The sequence below is a fragment of the Hypanus sabinus genome, unplaced genomic scaffold, assembly GCF_030144855.1.
Source record: "Hypanus sabinus isolate sHypSab1 unplaced genomic scaffold, sHypSab1.hap1 scaffold_61, whole genome shotgun sequence".
Lineage (NCBI taxonomy): Eukaryota > Metazoa > Chordata > Chondrichthyes > Myliobatiformes > Dasyatidae > Hypanus > Hypanus sabinus.
In genome coordinates, this window is record NW_026781466.1 from 1,031,877 (window position 1) to 1,050,648 (window position 18,772).

The following is an 18,772-nucleotide window of genomic DNA, read 5'->3' on the forward strand; positions in this document are numbered from 1 at the left end:
AACATGTGGCTGAGATGGAAGAGCAGCCGCCATCTTGCTGACGGTTAGAGGGGCTGAATGGCCACATCCTGCTGTTTCTCACTTGATGTTTCAGTGTTCCTGTCCAATGAAGCCAGAGGAATGTAAGTAGAAATAAGTGTTTATGAACATAGACTGATTTAAATGAAACCCGCACATTTCCGGGGTGGTTCTGAATTGTGTGTCGGGACGGGATGGGAATCGAAATTATAACTCTGAGAACTCTATGACCTGGGGGTGGCTGAAAAGGGATCGGGAAAGATATGGAGGGAAAAACTAAATACTTGTCTGATGGAAATAATATAGGGAAATAATGAAATATTTTGGGAAATGCGGCGGTGGGTAGGGCAATATGTGAAGGGGGAAGAAACAGTCACCTAGTCACGTGATCCTGTTTCACCGCAGATCGGTAGCATCTGCGGGTTTGATTCCGATGCTCCGCCCAACGCCCGTGACGCAATGAGCACAATGCGCATGCTCACAGTCCCGGGAAAGGCAGTGTTGTTTTTACGTTCTTTGTGAAAGTTGGTTGGCGGTGTGTTCGGGATCGGGAGGGGGTTCTCGCCCATTTGGACGGGGAGCCGGAGGCGGATTATTCTCTGTGGGGCAACACCAACAATTTTCCTTCGGTGAGTATTGAAGCCGGTTCCGAGCGGGGAGGTCTGACGGTGGGTAGTGAGTTAACTTTCCAGAACTCAAGCAAGATAAAGCCTGCAGATGTTGGGAATGGGAGCAAAGCGCACAAATGCTGGAGGAACTCAGCAGGCCGGGCAGCATCTAGGGGAAGAATACAGTCGGCATTAGCAGCCGAAACCCTTCGGCAGGACTGGAGAATAAAAGGTGGGGGTGGGGAGGGAGAGAGAAACACAAGGTGATCGGTGCAACCTGAAGGGGGAGGGGATGAACTTTCCCGAACTGGCGGCCTCGCCTCGCTTCCTTCGCAGAATCTGCCGGGGTCAGTCCGGGTTGTGAGTCCTTCACACCGAACCGTCTGAGATGAGCCGCCGCTCAGCCCCTGTTGTTCTGGTCCTGTTAGCAGGATGAAGTAAAACATGTTTCCATATTGTTACTGACAGAGAATTGTACAATTTATGTTCCGTGTGTTTTCTGAATGTACTTGCCTGTGATGCTGCTACAAGTCAATGTTTCTTTGTACCTGTACCTTCCCGTACTTGTGCACTTGGCAATAGATTCAACAGGACCTGAGAAATCTCAGTGAGATTTGATTAGTGATGATCATCTTGGCAGCTCGGTAGGTCGAATGTATGAGACAGTACACTGTTAAATGCAAAACCCTGAACAGTGTCGATGATCAGAGGGATCTTAGATTCCAAGTGCATCGCTCCCTGAAAGAGACTGCACAGATTGATCGGGTGGTTAAGAAGGCAAATGGCATGGTTGTCTTTATTAGTTGAAGCACTGAGTTCAAAAGTCGGGAAGTTGCGTTGCAGCTTTATAAAACTAGTTATAGCACATCTGGAGTGTTTCATACAGTTCTGGTCGCCCCCATTCACGGAAGGATGTCGGGGCTTTGGAGAGAGCGCAGAAGAGGTTTACCAGAATAGTGTCCGGATTAGAGGGCATGAACTGTAACGGGAGTTTGGACAATCTCATGTTGTTTTCTCTGGATAGATGTTTATATGATTACCAGAGGATTAGAAGCAGTGTCTCAGAAGGCAGCGTCCATTGTTAAGGAACTCCAGCACCCAGGGCTGCCCTTTTCTCAATTTTACCATCAGATAGCGAGGTACAGAAGCCTGAAGGCACACACTCAGTGATTCAGAAACAGTTTCTTCCCCTCTACAATCTGATTGCCAAATGGACATTGAACCCTTGAACACGACCTATGCCTCTTATAATCTTATACACCTCTATCAGGTCACCTCTTATCCTCCATCACTCCAAGAAGAAATGGCCGAGTTCACTCCACCTATTCTCATAAGGCATGCTCCCCAATCCAGGCAACATCCTTGTAAACCTCCTTTGCACTCTTTCTAAGGTTTCCACATTCTTCCTGTAGTAAGGTGACCAGAATTGAGCACAGTGGTGTGTGACCAGGGTCCTGTATGGCTGCAACATTCCCTCTCGCTTCTAAACGCATTCCCACGATTAATAAAGGTCAATGCAGTATACATCGTCTTAAACAGAGAGTCAACCTGCGTTGCAGCTTTGAGTGTCCTATGGACTCAGACCCCAAGATCCCGCGGATCCTCCACACTGCCATGAGCCTTACAATTAATGCTATATTCTGCCATCACATTTGACCAAACAAAATGAACAACTTCAAACTTATCCGGGTTGAACTCCAATTGCGACCCCTCAGCCTGGTTTTGCATGCTTTCGGTGCCCGCTGTAAGCTCTAACACTTTCCACACTATCCACAACACCCCCAAGCTTTGTGTCATCAGCAAATTTACTAACATATCCCTTCACTTCCTCATCCAGGTCATTTTATAAAAATCACGACGAGCAATGTTCCCAGATATATGGATACTGTAATTGATTTAGTTATTTATTTTTAGGATTATTTTTCTTCTATATTGCGTATTGCATTGAACTGCTGCTGCAAAGTTAACAAATTTCATGATGCACGCCAGTGATAATAAAACTGAATCTGAGTGGACAGATGATATATTTTTCCTGGGGGTTGAAATGTCTAATACACTTAAGGTGAGAGGAGATGTAAGTGGCAAGTTTGGCTCTTTCCACAGAAGTGGTTGGCAGCTGGACTCTCTGCCTGGGGTAGGAGATCCCACCAGCTACGTGATCCCGTTTGCCCCTCCCATTTAACCACAGATGTAACAATCCCTTCGCTCATGCTCACAGACTCCGGGTGGGCAGTGTTTTCCTTTCTGCTCCGTACTGAAGAGGAATGTCTGTGGGATCGGGGAAGGTGTCCTCGCCTCCTGGGTCGGGGAGCCAGGGGTCAGATCACAGTCTGTGGGCCAAAGATATTGCTGTCCCATCGGTGAGTACTGAGACCGATCCCGAGTGGGGAGATCCAATGTGGGCCGTGAGCCCCGAACTGAGGGCCAATTAGGAATATTGTGTTGGAATAAAAATTAACCATGGTTGAATGGTGGGGCAGACCAGATGGATTGAATCATCTACTTCTGTTCCTGACTGAATGATGGCTCCTCTTTATCCCATATCATTTTGTGACGTGTGAGGGACAATAAAAGATTGTTTACTGAGATCATTATATTTGCATTCAACTTCTAACTTTCAGTGAGTTTTGTTCTTAGTAACATTAAGCAGAAATGTTTGCTTCTCCGTTTTATTGTTAATGTGCTTTATTTTCTCTCTGGTTAAAGTTCAACCTGCGGTGAAAGGTCTATTGGAAGAAATACCCCAACTGGAAGCAAACCACAGCTGAAGACGGGAACAGCAACAAGTGAACCAGCCCGAGGACTGAGAGCATCAACTAGAGAGAACGCTCCTGACTCATTGTTCCCATTGATTCAGTCAGGAGAAAGTTTGGTGAGTCTCATTTAGTCAAACATTGAGGTCATGGTTGAGTATGGTGCGATGAATGTGCTGAGCTGTGTATATCACAATGCAAGGAGCATCGTAGGAAAGCCAGATGAGCTCAGGACAGGGAAATATGATATTGTAGACATTCTTGGAGTTTGTTTGCACCCAACAGTCTTAGGGATTTAGAGGAACAAATTTGTAGACAGATTGGAGACCATGCCAAGAAACAAAAGTTGATTCAATAAGCGATTTTGACTTTCCATATACAGGCAGTCCCCAGGTTACACATGAGTTCCGTTCCTGAGTCCGTCTTTAAGCCAGATTTGTACGTATGTTGGAACAAGTGCATCCGGTATTATTTAGTGTCAGTTAGTCAAACGTTTGTCTTAGTATATAGTATATATTTTACTTTTCTATGTATATAAAACACTTATAAGTATGTATTCCAATAATTAAACTATTGTGTTGCTTAGTAATAATTGTAGGTTTCATCAGGGCAGGGACTTTCACATGCTCCATTATTCTCACTTTATCCATTATCATTTAAAATTGTTACAATAGTTGACCGACTGTAGCCTAATGCTTTTCCAGTGACGGATGGCATTTCACCTCTTTCCAAATGCTTTGTTATTCGCACTTTATTTTCAAGTGCGATTGCTTGCTGTCAGTGGAACAGAAACACTGCAGGCGGTGGGTGCCGACCTCTGCCAGCTCCAGAGCTCCACTGGGTCCAAAGAACTGCAACACTAAATTCCCCAGGTCCTAAACTGTACACTGAGTCAGGTTAAATGGGACAAGTGGGGGCTGTGCTCGGTTTGGGTATTTGATCCTCCACAATATTCTGTGTGGGAATTTAAACTGGAGGTGGCAGTGTTTTTTTTACAAGGTCGAGTTGCGAGCTCAACATCAACCCTGCATGGAGGGTACGGGAGTCACTGGATCGACATCAACCCGGCACGGGAGCAGTCTGTCACTAAAACAAACTTGAGAACCTCCGTTCTCTAGCCCAGTGCTGAGCTGACTGCGCCACTGGTGGGAGGGGTTTGTGGTGTCAGGGTAAATCTTACTAAGAAAAATTTAAGCCCAATACAAAGTTAAACACTCAACACAGTGTTAGAGGCAATGACTTAAAATGGTGGACTGCGTTCTCCTTCCTCGGTTCGTAAGTACAAGTTGCTCGTAAGTCGGACATTTGTAACTCAGGGACTACCTGTATTGATTGGGACTCGAATAGTGTAAAAGGGGTAGATGGGGTAGAGTTTCTCAAATGTGCCCTTAATCAGTATGTAAAATTCCTGACGCAGAAGTGTGCAATAAGCTGTTAGGAAATGATCAGGGCTTGTGACAGAAATTAGTGATCATAATGCCATGAAATTCAAAATAAAGATAGAGAAAGAGAGGTCTGGACCACGGGTTGAGATTCTAAATTGGAGAAAAGTCAATTTTGATGGTAACAGGAAGGATCTGACAAGTGTGGCTTGGGACAGTCTGCTTCCTGGCAAAGGAGTACTTGGTAAGTGGGAGGCATTGAGAAGTGAAATTTTGAGAGTGTAGAGTTTGTATGTGCCTAAAAACATAAAAGTTGAAACGTAACCAGTGCAGGGAACCTTGATTTTCAGGAAATATTGAGGCCCCGGATATTTTGTTCCTCTAAATGCCTCGGACTGTTGGGTGCTGCCAAGACTCATTAATGACTACAATATCATAATTCCACTTCCTGCGCTCATCTGACTTTTTTTTTAGTTGTCTTCTGTTAGGTTCTAAAAGCTTCCAAATAATGTTTGCTCTTTTGTTTTCCCCTCTCTTTGGCTTTTATGTTGTCTTTGGCTTCTCATTTCAGCCACGGTTGTGTCCTCCTGCCTTTTCAATGCTTCCACTTCTTTGGGATGCATCGATGACTCAGCTTCCAAAATGCTCCCAGAAACTCCAGCCATTGCTGCTCCGTTGTCACTCCTAACTTTTCCCTTCCAAACAAGTTTGGCCAGCTTCTCTGTCACAGAAACATGGAAAAGTTCAGTACAGAAATAGGCTATTTGGCCCATCTAGTCAATGCTGAAAAAAACATTTAAGCTGTGCAACTACCTGCACCAGGACCATTGCCCTCCATACCCCTACCATCCACACTCCCATCCAAACTTCTGTTAAATGGTGAAACCGAGCTCATATTCACCACTTGTGCCGACATCTCATTCCACCCTCTCACAACCATTTCAGTAAAGAGCTTTTCCAAATGTTCCCATTAAATTTTCACCTTCTCCACTTACCTATGACTTCTGGTTATCATTGCACCCAACCTCAGTGGAAAATCCTCCTTCCATTTACCCTATCTTTACCCTCATAATGTTGTATACTTCTGACAAATACTCAAAGCAATGTATAATTTAATTTTTTATGTTTAGAGCATTTTTAGGTGTATAAGCTGATGAGGGGTATTGATCATGTGGATATCCACAGGTTTATTCCCAAGGCTGAAATCACTAACACGAGGGGGCATAGTTTTAAGGTGCTTGGAAATATATACCGAGGGGATGTCAGGGGTAAGTTTTTTTACACAGAGAGTGGTGGGTGCGTGGAATGCACTGCCGACTATTTGTGTGAGAGTGTTTCAGTTACTGTGGGGGAGGAACCCATGCAGCTCAGTGGTAACAGGGAATAATACCAATCGAGAGAGTCAAACTGAGGCAGGTCACAGATTGGAGATGGCAGAGATGACCCATTCTTATAGAGACAGGGTCAGAGAGTTTAATGGTCATTCCAGATACCAGCACTCTGCCCAGTCAGGAGGTGATTTCTCTCTCCAACTTGGGTTAAACTTCACTGTAACAGTGTGATGTCAGAACACACCTTGACAACTCAAGTGATCTCAGCTGAAATGTTGTTCTACACCAAATGATGGATTTTGTAAATCTTTTCACAGGTTAAAAATGACAAGGAATTTGTCTACGGGAATGTCTAACATAACACACATGTTTTGCTGTCTCTTTTGATATTTAAGAAGTGGAGCAAGGGATTCACTCGATTATCCTTCCTGCTCAGACTGTGGCGAGGGATTTACTCGGTCATTTCAATTGAAGGTACATCAGCAAGTTCGCACTGGGACAAGGCCATTCACCTGTTCTGTTTGTGAGAAAGGATTCAGTCGTCTTCCCACCTATGGACACACTAGTCAGATCACACTGGGCAGAAGCTCTTCATCTGCTGAATTTGTGGGGAAAGATTCATTTTGTCATCTAACCTAATGGCTCACCAGCGAGTTCACACCAGAGAGCGGCCATTCACCTGCTCAGACTGTGGGAAGAGATTCACTTGGTCATTCCAAATGAAGGCACATCAGAGAGTTCACACTGGAGAGAGACCACTCACTTGCTCAGACTGTGGGAAGGGATTCACTCAGTCATCCGACCTACTCACACACCAGTCAGTTCACACTGGCGAAAGGCCATTCACCTGCTCAGACTGTGGGAAGGGATTCACTCGGTCATCCCAACTGAAGGTACATCAGCGAGTTCACACCGGATAGAGGCCGTTCACCTGCTCAGACTGTGGGAAGGGATTCACTCGGTCATCCCAACTGAAGGTACATCAGCGAGTTCACACCGGGGAGAGGCCATTCACTTGCTCAGACTGTGGGAAGGGATTCACTCGGTCATCCCATCTGAAGGAACATCAGCGAGTTCACACCGGAGAGAGGCCGTTCACCTGTTCAGACTGTGGGAAGGGATTCACTTGCTTATCCCAACTGAAGGTGCATCAGCGAGTTCACACCGGGGAGAGGCCGTTCACCTGCTCAGAGTGTGGGAAGAGATTCACTTGGTCATCCCAAATGAAGGTACATCAGAGAGTTCACACTGGAGAGAGGCCGTTCATCTGCTCGGACTGTGGGAAAGGATTCATTTGCTCATCCCATCTGAAGGTACACCAGTCAGTTCACACTGGGGAGAGGCCATTCACCTGCTCAGACTGTGGGAAGGGATTCACCCGGTCATCTCAGTTACTGAGACACCAGTCAGTTCACACTGGTGACTGGCTGTTCACCTGCTCAGACTGTGGGAAGGGATTCACTGAATCATCTCAACTGAAGGTACATCAGAGAGTTCACACTGTAGAGAGGCCATTCACCTGCTCGGACTGTGGGAAGGGATTCACTCGGTCATCCGACCTACTAGCACACCAGCGAATTCACACCGGGGAGCGGCCATTCACCTGCTCAGACTGTGGGAAGGGATTCACTCGGTCATCCGACCTACTGGCACACCAACGAGTTCACACCGGGGAGCAGCCATTCACCTGCTCAGACTGTGGGAAGGGATTCACTCGGTCATCCGACCTACTAGCACACCAGCGAATTCACACCGGGGAGCGGCCATTCACCTGCTCAGACTGTGGGAAGGGATTCACTCGGTCATCCGACCTACTGGCACACCAGCGAATTCACACCGGGGAGCGGCCATTCACCTGCTCAGACTGTGGGAAGGGATTCACTCGGTCATCTAAGCTGAAGGTACATCAGCGAATTCACACTGGGGAGAGGCTGATCACCTGCTCAGACTTTGGGAAAAGATTTTCTCAGCCAAATCAACCAAGTGTGCATCATTGAGTTCTTACCGGGGAGTGTCCGTTCACCTGCTGTGAATGTGGTAAGCAATTAACTCAGTAATCAGACACAGACATACTTTATTGTTCTCAAGGGAAATTGGGTTTCGTGACAGTCGCACCAACCAAGAACAGGAAATATAGCAATATGAAACCATAAATAATTAAATAATACTAAGTAAATTATGCTGTTACGTACCCAGTAACTGGGTTAACAGACCAGCAGAAATGGACGGATACGTTGGTGTCTGGTGGTTCTTTAACTAAAGGTGTTTATTAGTAAAATAAACCAAAGAGTATCAAGAATGCAAATATACATATAAAACAGGTTAGCAATAATAAACAAGCTCTATCAATATCTAGGGGTAAATGAATAGTCATAAGAGAATATAAAGTTCAGTTCAGTTCGTCCATGCTGAGGTAGCTGTTGCTGTGCTGCAATTGGAGAGAGAGAGAGGGGGGGGAGAAAGCGACCAAGAGATTGGGCAGCTGCAGCAGGCAAACCTTCTGTTGTCTTCTTATTCCGTTGTACCATTGTGGTCATTCGGTTATGACCCCTCCGTTCTCAGCTAGACTGTTCTTCAGTGGTGGACTCATCACCCTGGCATGACTGGACACACACACAAGTCCCCACCAGCCCTGCCGTCACACTGTGAGCCTTTGTGACCGATCTTCTGATTCGGTCATCTAAGCCCCCACCTTCCTGTGGGTGCACAACACTCGGTCAGTGTCCACTGGTGTGTCTGAGGAGTGTCTCCCCAGACCCGTCTTTTATCCCCACTGACGGGGTATCAGCCATCCATCAACTCAATATGTCTATGTCCATCAAACTAGGCCACTCCTGCTGTCTCTTCAGGAATGTTAACGAGCAAAGAAGTGTCCCTGCAGCAAAAGGTTTCATTTACCTGTCCATCAGTGAAGCAGCCATAATAACTAAATCAGTCGTCTCTCTCTTATCTGTAGCAGATATCTCTAGCTCTGTTCTTCATCTCTCTCTCGCTCTCATTAGCTGCATAGTCCTCAAAGGGGGGGGGGGGGAAGCGTCAGCTCTGGACCCCATTTCCATCAGGTCTGTTCAGCACACATAACACCCCCACCCTTCAAAGAATCTTCACCGGGTTGAAAATTCACTAGTAAAGCACATTACAGAGTCTAATCTAATACAGAAGTGGTCTTTAACTACAAGGATAACACAGGTATACTTTCAAATTATCACCTGGATAAACAATCAGCAATTACATTGTCATTTCCCTTTACATTTTGTATTTTAATATCAAATTCTTGTAACAACAGACTCCAACTTAATAACCATCTATTTTTATTCTTCATGTTTGTCAAAAATACCAAGGGGTTGTGATCAGTATAAACGATCACTGGTTTCTATGCTGGTCAAATGTAGACCTCAAAATGCTGTAATGCCAGGGTAAGTGACAGTAATTCTTTTTCTACAGTGGAGTTAGTTCTTAGCTTAGGTGTATATCACAAAGAGTGAACCAATACATGTGTGATTATAATGTAGTACATTACAGAAGATTGTGCAAATAGTAATCTCTATTTCACTTCTAAACCTAACTTTCAGTCAACCTACTATGATATCATCTTTAACTTTCACAAGCTTCGTCCAGAAAAACAAAGCTTATCACCGATGTTTTCTAAACTAAGCCCATTTTCTGAACTTCCACACCACTCATTAATTTTAAGCAGGTCATTAATTTTATCTTCAGGATCTTTAATTTGATTAGTTTCCTTGATGACACTAGCAGATGGTCTCTCTGGGCCAAAACAACACTTTAAGTTCTGCCTCTCCAAATCACATACTTGAGCAACATCACCAAGTTGTTTATCCTTAAATTTCAAAACAAACATCTTGTTAACAAACCATTGTTTAGTTAACGGTCCCTTCCCTTTGCACAACAGTCCTGGAACCAAACCCGACTTTACATTTACTTTATTCAAAAGTCGAGTAACACTTTTTCGCTCAGTATCTTCAATAACATCCATCTCACCAGCTTTTATCTCATCACTGACATTTAATACACATGACTGAGAATCCTCACTCTCTACTGGTGCCAAGTTTAACCCTTTCTTCACTGAACCAAGTGCATCTGACCCAAAAGGATTGCATTCCTTTTTAACCAAATCAGACATTTCAGACCTTTCCTGAGTCTCCACACAAGGTTCAGTAACCTGAACACAGGCCAATGGGACAACTGCCTCTTCTTGGCTTTCAATACCAGTCCCAGTTTCAAATCTGGGCAACACCCATCTGGAGTAAACTCAACCTTGCAGGTTAAAACAACCTCGTCTGCTAACCCAGCGGACTCCCTCAAGGTAGCGGCATCCTTTTCATCTCAGAAAGCCTTTGCATTATTGAGAACACACTTAAATTCTTCAACTACAACCAGCTCTGTCAATCCAGATACATCATCCGTGTCCAACCCTGGACCTTCTAACTGCCACATCTGTTCCTCATCTTGGGTCTGTGCCTCCATAAACACCTTCCTCACTCCAAAATGTCCACCCAGGGGTATCTTACGGACCAATTTCAAGATTCTGTTCCTTGACAACACTGACTCTGCTTTGTCTCCCTTACTTTCCTTCGCCCCACTATTCTCCGTTTTACCATCCTCCAACCTCTCCTGGTACAGGGCTGGTAAAAACGTCTCTGCTAAATCAAGGTTGGACTCGGCTAAATCAGGGGTTGTCTTAACAGCTTTCCTCGACATTCTTCTGGTGACTGCACCTGCGGGATTAAATTCAGAAACTATGGGCGGGTGCTCAGTCCTGGCAGGCTTACTCGTGAGCTGAACTGCAGAGAACACATCCCACCCGGCCAGGTCATTCCCGAGTAAGACATCTACATGGGGTATCGGGAGTGCAGCCCGTACCCCTGTCATGACTGGTCCAGATACCAGGTCACTCTTCAGAAATACTTTATGTAACGGTATGGCCTCAGTTCCTTTTCCAACCCCTTCTATCACGTTCACGTCACCAGTATCTGCCTCACTATTGAATTCCAATGCTCTGCTTAGGATTAAGGACTAAAAAGCCCCAGTGTCTCTCCAGATTCTTACTGGCACCGGGGGTGACCCCTCCCTCACAGATACCAACCCGGTTGAAAGGGATTTCTCACATCCCTCCTGAACTCGGTTTAGCTCCTCTTTTAATGGCATTTCAACCGGCTTAACACAGCCCGTCGGCGCGGTCGCCTTTCCTTTCCCCGTCTCCTCCTTTGGAGCAAAGCACTTAGATGCTATGTGGCCAGATTTCCCACTATTATAACACACAATGCTAGGAGACCTGCCAGACGGCTTTTCCTCCTTGTCTTTTCGGTAGACCCCGGCTTAGTCTCAGACTTAGCCGGTAGGCTTTCTCTACCACCCCTACTACTCCTGTGGTAGCACTTATTTGGGGAAAATTTCATTTGATGGGTTAAGGCATATTCATCTGCTAGCTTGGCAGATTCTGATATGGACTTATTCTTCTTCTCGTTCAGGTATCTCCGGACATTATCCGGAACACAATCTTTTAATTCTTTAATCAGGATCATCTTTCGTAGGCGGTAGAAATCCTCCTCAACCCCTTCTGCAGCGCACCAGCGGTCAAAGTACACACACTTGTCGTATGTAACCTCTGTGAACGTCTGATTCCACTGCCTCCTTAAGTCCCTGAAATCTTGTCTATAGGCTTCAGGTACCAGCTCATAGGCCCGAAGGATAGCCAGTTTTGCTTCCTCATAATCCTCTGCAGCCTCCACAGACAATGCTGCATATGCACGTTGAGCCTTCCTTTTAAGTACACTTTGTAACAACACCACCCACTTATCTCTAGGCCACTTCTGGTTCACGGCCGCTTTTTCCCTACAGGAAAGTGTTCTAACAACTCTTCCTTGAATATCTGCATCGTGAGATAATGTTCAGCCATCTTACGTTGTATCTCTGCCATCGTCGTCCCTTTCTTAACCTCCTTGAATTCCAAGGACTCCACCATTTCCCAAAACTCAGACTTTTTAGCCTTCTTTAAAGCCACAAAGTCTGGACTTAACAGAAACTCGTCAACATCCATTTCTGCTGCCTGTCTTTCTGGTTTCTCACACAACCAGATCAGATAAGGGAAATCTATCACGTTAGCTAAAGGCGTTTATTAGTAAAATAAGCAAAACAGTATCAATAATACAAATACACATATAAAACAAGTTAGCAATAATAAACATAGAAGTGTAGGAATAATAATCAATAATAAGAAACAAGCTCTATCAATGTCTAGGGGTAAGTGGAAACCAGCGCAGGACCAGCCTATTGGCTCAGGGTGTCTGAAACTCTGAGGGAGGAGTTGTAAAGTTTGATGGCCACAGGCAGGAATGACTCCCTATGACGCTCGGTGTTACATCTGTGTGGAATGAGTCTCTGGCTGAATGTACTCCTATGCCTAACCAGTACTTTATGGAGTGGATGGGAGACATTGTCCAAGATGGCATGCAACCTGGACAGCATCCTCTTTTCAGTCACCACCGTTAGAGAGTCCATTTCCACCTCCACAACATCACTGGCCTTACGAATGAGTTTGTTGTTTCAGTTGGTGTCTGCTACCCTTAGCCTGCTGCCCCAGCACACAACAGCAAACACGATAGCACTGGCCACCACATCCTCAGCATCGTCCAGCAGATGTTAAAGGACCTCAGTCTCCTCAGGAAATAGGGACGACTCTGACCCTTCTTGTAGACAGCCCCAGTGTTCTTTAATCTAACCACATGTAACTCTTGCTTTGGCCCTCAGCTTAATATGGGGGGGTGATAGACCCGCAGCCCGGCCAAACTTAAGAAATCTCGTTTTGGTGGATGCTGTGTGTTGTGTCCCCTGTCGTAAATCAGTACCCTGAAATACAAAACAGTACACAATATGTGATTAAATGATTGAGCTTTATAATTCTTACTTTGACTACAGGGTCAGTAAAGAAAACAAAAAAAAAAAAGAAAAAGGGCCCACTCTCTCCATTCACGTCTTCTCATCTCTCCCCAGCAAAAGAGCACAAAATCTCTCTTCCAGACTCACAAGAAAGAACATTTCTCTCATTGGATAGCCTCGCACTCCAAAACCCTGTCATCTCTAGTCATAACCTAAACATTGTTATACTTGTGACAGACTACCGGTTTCACATGGGGGAGAAAGTTTCAATGAGCTGCATGCTGGATATTTGTCCATCACTGTTGCTGAATGCAATTTCGAGACTGACTGTCGGTGCTGAACTCTGCAATTATTGCTGCTGCTCACCACACCCAGTTCTGCACCCTGGTCACTGGGCATGGAAGGAGTTTCCTCTGCTGCATATTCAACTTTAATGGGACTGGAGTTTAATATTCTGGACCTGAGACAAATAAATCAGTTCTATTTTAAACTCTGTCTTGGTGAATTTACAACACACCTAGTGTACTCAGGCCAGCTGGACCCAGTGATTCTGTTCCTCAACAGTCCTTTTAAATCCTCCCGTTTTCCCCCGCTCACTCCCTGTGTTGATGGGTTCCTAACAGTCACCACTCTGTGGGTGAAGAGGTTTCCCTTGAATTTTCTACTGACTGAAGAAGTCGAGCTGACTGCAGTTCTGTCTGAGATGTTCTTCACCCCTCTAATCTCTGGATGAGGAAGAATGACATTGGGAGTTAAACTCCTTAATCACGACTCATTTCCACATTATGGGTCACTTTCCCTGCTTCTAACGTGTTGTTAGAGAACACCACTGTTCTCTAAAGACTGAAAGCAGAATGGGAAACGATTAGTTGAATGCTCACTGAAGCAGGGTCAGAAACCAGAGGCAAGTCTGCACTGGGCAGAGTTTGGGGGTCTGGATAATAGTTGAGGTAAGAACATATGATGAGAAAGGAATCAGCAGCAGGATGAGGCAATGAATGACAGAGTAGCAACATTTGGAAGCTGATTGACAGAGAAAATAATTTGGTTGTCTGACTGATGACACAAACAATACCTGGGGTGCGGTGCTCCACTGGTTGAGGAACATATGTGTGTTGGGAATGGTTTTATCTGTTGGGGGAGTTGTTCCTGTTTGTTTATCCTGTAATATTATATCCGGATGGTTATTATGGATTGTCCTATCTGAAATAATGTATTGATTATCATCTAATCTGCAAGATTTTGACACTAAAACTGTATTGGGCTTGAATTTATGGTACCTTTATGAAGTGATGGAGGGCATTCATGAGTTTGTATTTTAAAGCAAGATTTTGGTGAATGATATTTGCCATTTGTTTGTACCATTGTAAGTAATCAGATTGAGTTAAACTGCTGCAGGATCCTGGAATGTGTTGGATTGTGTCTGATTTCTCTAGCATTTTCTGCATTAACTTCCTCATTTGTTAATATTTCATGTATTTTTGATGTTTCCCCCCTTTTGTCAAACATCTTGTCCTGTATTTCTGCAGGGAACCCCTTTGATTTTTTGGGGAGAGGTCTCCAACTCTCACTCCGGTGCTCAAGGCTTCCTTGTCACCATCTAGTCTACTCAGATCGTTGGGATGTCTCGCATGGAGGGTCATACTCATTCCACTGGTTAAAGTTTTCTTCCAGAGTGATGATTTATTGTTCTGATTTGGCCTGTCATGTACGTGTTCTGGTCTGTATTTCTTATCACGATTGCAAATACACACATGGAGTGCTGAATCCTGTTCATTTTTGATGAAAATATATACTTAAAAGTTTTATCTGACTGTTTTTTCTTGTTTTTTTTTATTGAAGTTCATCATCAAACAAACATTTCCAGAAGATGTATTTCAGACATTGTAGATATATATCATATAATCATATATGTCACAAATCTCCGTATAGAATTTATCTTAGGTATACACTAATAGAAAAGAGTGAAAGAAAAAACAAGCAAAAGGAAAAAAAAACCTATGTACAAGTAGGGAGTGATCTTTTTTTTACAACATATTCATTGATTTGTGAGAATAAAAGCAGGCCTATGAGGCATTACGTAGTTAAACCATTTTTTCCAGTCTAAATCAAATTGTTCCAGATTATGATTATCTTCTCCATTTTGTAAATGTCCATTGTAATTTCCATCCATGCATTTAAAGTTGGGATCTCCTGTGATAACCATTTCCTAGTAACAGTCTTTTTACCAGCCGCCAACAATACATTCATTAAATATTTATCTTTTTTCAACCATTCTTGAGGTATATATCCAAAATATATGGTCTTACTCCCCAAGGGTATTTCACATTTAAAGATGCCATGTCGGGCATTGTGTATCCCCCTCCAATAGTCTTTGATAACAGGGCAGTCACAAAAAAATATAATAATGATTTGCATTTCGATTTCCACAGTTTCTCCAGCAAACAGCGAGGTTACTATCATAATTGGATTTCTGAGAGGGGTAATAAAATATCAAGTTTTTCCATCTGAAGTCCCTCCATTTCTGAGAACTGGTACACTTCCATTGATACCTCCATATTATTGTCCATTTTTCCTCAGATATAATTATCCCTCCTTTCTTCTCCCATTTTGTTTTAATGTATGAATTCAAATGTATTTTAAGATTTGACATACCCTAATTCATGCTTGAAATAATTCTACTACCGTTATCTGAATGATATGCTTTTCTAAATAGCTCTATCATGCATGTACTTGCCTTGGTTACAATTTTAAGCATCCTATTAACATACTGTGGCATCTATAATACTGATAAAAATCTTGTTTTTCTAAATGTTTCTCTTCCAGCATTTCAAAGCTGAACAGTGTTCCTTCTTTTACTGTGTGTTGCAAAGAATTGTTATTCCTTTAGCTGTCCAGTCCTTAAATCTAGCATCCAATTTATTTGGTGTAAAATCCGAGTCATATGCACACCATTTAAGAATTGCAGTGTCTCCCTCGAGATTATATTCTTTTATAGTAGTTTTCTGTGTTTTAAGAGTCAATTTCACCCATGGATTATCAATAGTATTTATGTACCTTTGCAAGTTATTATCAGCCAAAATTGCTTGTATGGGGATGGGAAGTACCCACTCCTCAATGTTTTTCCATTGTGCGTCATACGATGGGTTGCTCCAGCATATCACAGCTCTCAACTGTGCTGCAAAATAATAACCTCGAAGAGAAGTTAGGCCGCATCCAGCCTTTTCCTTTGCTAATTGCAAAGTTTTGAGACGAACTCTAGGCCTTTTACCTTGTCAAATATACCCTGATAACATCTTGTTCCATTCATTGAATTGATTTTGATTAATCTCTATTGGTAGGGGCTGAAAGAGCTATAACAGTCTGGGCAGTGTATTCATTATAATAGACTCAATCCTTGAACAGAAACTAAAAGAAAGGAATCAGGTTCCATCTTGCTATATCTTCCTTAATGTCTTGTGCCCCTTTCTAGGGTAAGACTATTTGATAAATATCCATTGACTTTAATCCCAGCAGTAGGGTTGTCATATAGTGCCTGTATAGTTTTCAGAATTGTTATGGAAACCAAATATATGTAAAACTCTGAAGAAAATTCCAATTAACCAAATCAAATGCCTTTTCAGCATCCACGCTTATCACTATTGCTTTGATTTTATTTTTTTGTATATATGATCCATAATGTGAAGTATCATTTGTATATTGCGCAAACACGAGGAAATCTGCAGATGCTGGAAATTCAAACAACACACACATAATGCTGGTGGAACACAGCAGGCCAGGCAGCATCTATAGGGAGAAGCACTGTCGATGTCTCAGGCTGAGACCCTTCGTCAGGACTAACGGAAAGGAAAGATACTAAGAGATTTGAAAGTAGGAGTGGGGGGGGGGGGAAATGCGAAATGAAAGGAGAGGACCGGAGCGGGTGGAGTGAAGCTGAAAGCTGGAAAGGTGATTGGTAAAAGTGATACAGAGTTGGAGAAGGGAGAGGATCATGGGACAGGAGGCCTAGGGAGGAAGAAAGGGGGAGGGGAGCACCAGAGGGAGATGAAGAACAGGCAGAGTGATGGGCAACTAAGTATGTCAGGGATGGGGTAAGAAGGGGAGGAGGGGCATTAACTGAAGTAAGAGAAGTCAATGCTCATGCCTTTCTTTCTCCCTTATCACTATTGCTTTGATTTTATTTTTTTGTATATGAATTTGTATTTCCCTCTCTTCAGCAAGAGTCATTCCTTTGCCGCCCGGCTGGCAGTTTCCACAGCCACAACCCCCGCATTTTGGCTCGCATGCTGAGCCAATACTATCCCACTTCCGATTTCCATAGCGGTTTTCTAGAACACGAAAGATGTCATCTGCAGTTTTATAAGTTTTGAGTCTCTTCTGACTTTGTCGTCAAGACTGTCCAGCAGTTGAACCTTTTTCACCTCTCTTGAACCGGTCGGCTCTCGCTGCCTCTGGAGTGCTTCCCAGTCCTTTCTCCACCTGTGAAAATCACGTCTGCTGCCAGGAAACTTAGGAAGGGCCGTCGGTTTCAGTCTGATGGCTGTCGTGGGAAAATTGGAGGAAAAGCCCAATGCCGTCAGTGTTAGTCTTTCAGCATCCTCCTTTCTCCTTGCCTGTATGAAGTGGGCCTTCTTGGAAACCAGCTTGGGGACGTGGAGTTCGAGCCCCTTTAGGTGACTCTCTAGGACCTTCCGATCCCCTGGCAGGATCCATCGTTCCCACCTCCTTCGCTGTCTTTACCAGTCCTTGCAGGTAGGTAAGCATGAAGCCATACGCCTCCTGGTGGCCATTGGGTAGTACAGCACTGACGTCATCACATTCATCCTCTGCTGCTTGTAGTACTGTGAGCAACTCAACATTTCCAAAGTTGGTCCAAAGAGTCTCCTGGATCAGCCTTCTGATTTCCTTCAGTTTCAACTCACACTCATTTGCCGTCTTTGCCAGGTCGGCTTTTTGCTGTTCAGTTAACACAGCTACTTTCTCTGTGTTCAGCCCCACCTCCCATTCTGCAGTGAGTCCAGCCTCCACATCGTCATTGGCTTCCATGACTTTCTCGGCTTCTATTGTGAGTTTATTGAAACTCACTCTGAGCTCCTCTTCAGACATGTCTTCATAGGTCCTGGTAATGCTGCTGGCCAGACAAGAAAACAATCTTTTTGATGTCATTCTCTCTAGCTTGAGCTGCTCAACTGATTTCCCAATAGCTTGATCAGCCATGTTTGATTCCATCTGCCAACTGTTCACAGGTGAGAGTACAACTTTTTAGTGATGCTTTGATGTTGTTTTATCTGTACTTGATTTCCTTCCTTTTTCAGGACTCCAGGTTATTGTTCTTGCTGGTCCAGTTCAAAGCTCCCAGATTTCTGTTTCCTGGTCAAACAGCGTTGTCAAGCAGTATTTTCACTGTCAACCAGTTTTTCACTGTCAAGTCGGAGTTCTTGCTCCCATGTGCAGCTTCCCCACCTGAAAGGGACTGAATACGCCTACCTGAAGGTTTTAACCGGATTCCACTCAATGACCAAACAACTTTCCTTCTTTTTCCTTTTTTATTTTTATTTTCGCAAGTGTGGCAGTTGGTAATTATTAGTCAGTAGTCATAAATAATCAGCGGTAAGTCAGTCATTAGTCTAGTCAAGGATAGTCATAAGGCAGTGGTAGTAACATTAGGATTAGGTGAAAAACTGGCTGCCTGTTGGACTTCGGAGACGATTTTGGACCTGCACCTCCGTTTCTCTACTGGACCGTTATGGTTCCAAACTGGGTGAACTCTCTCGAAGGTTCAC

At 44.0% G+C, this 18,772-nt stretch overlaps 1 pseudogene; it reads left to right on the forward strand.

Annotated features, from left to right (window-relative positions):
* The first annotated feature begins 540 nt into the window (after window positions 1–540).
* On the forward strand, window positions 541–11,357 carry LOC132389606 (zinc finger protein 420-like; annotated as a pseudogene).
* The last annotated feature ends 7,415 nt before the right edge of the window (window positions 11,358–18,772 follow it).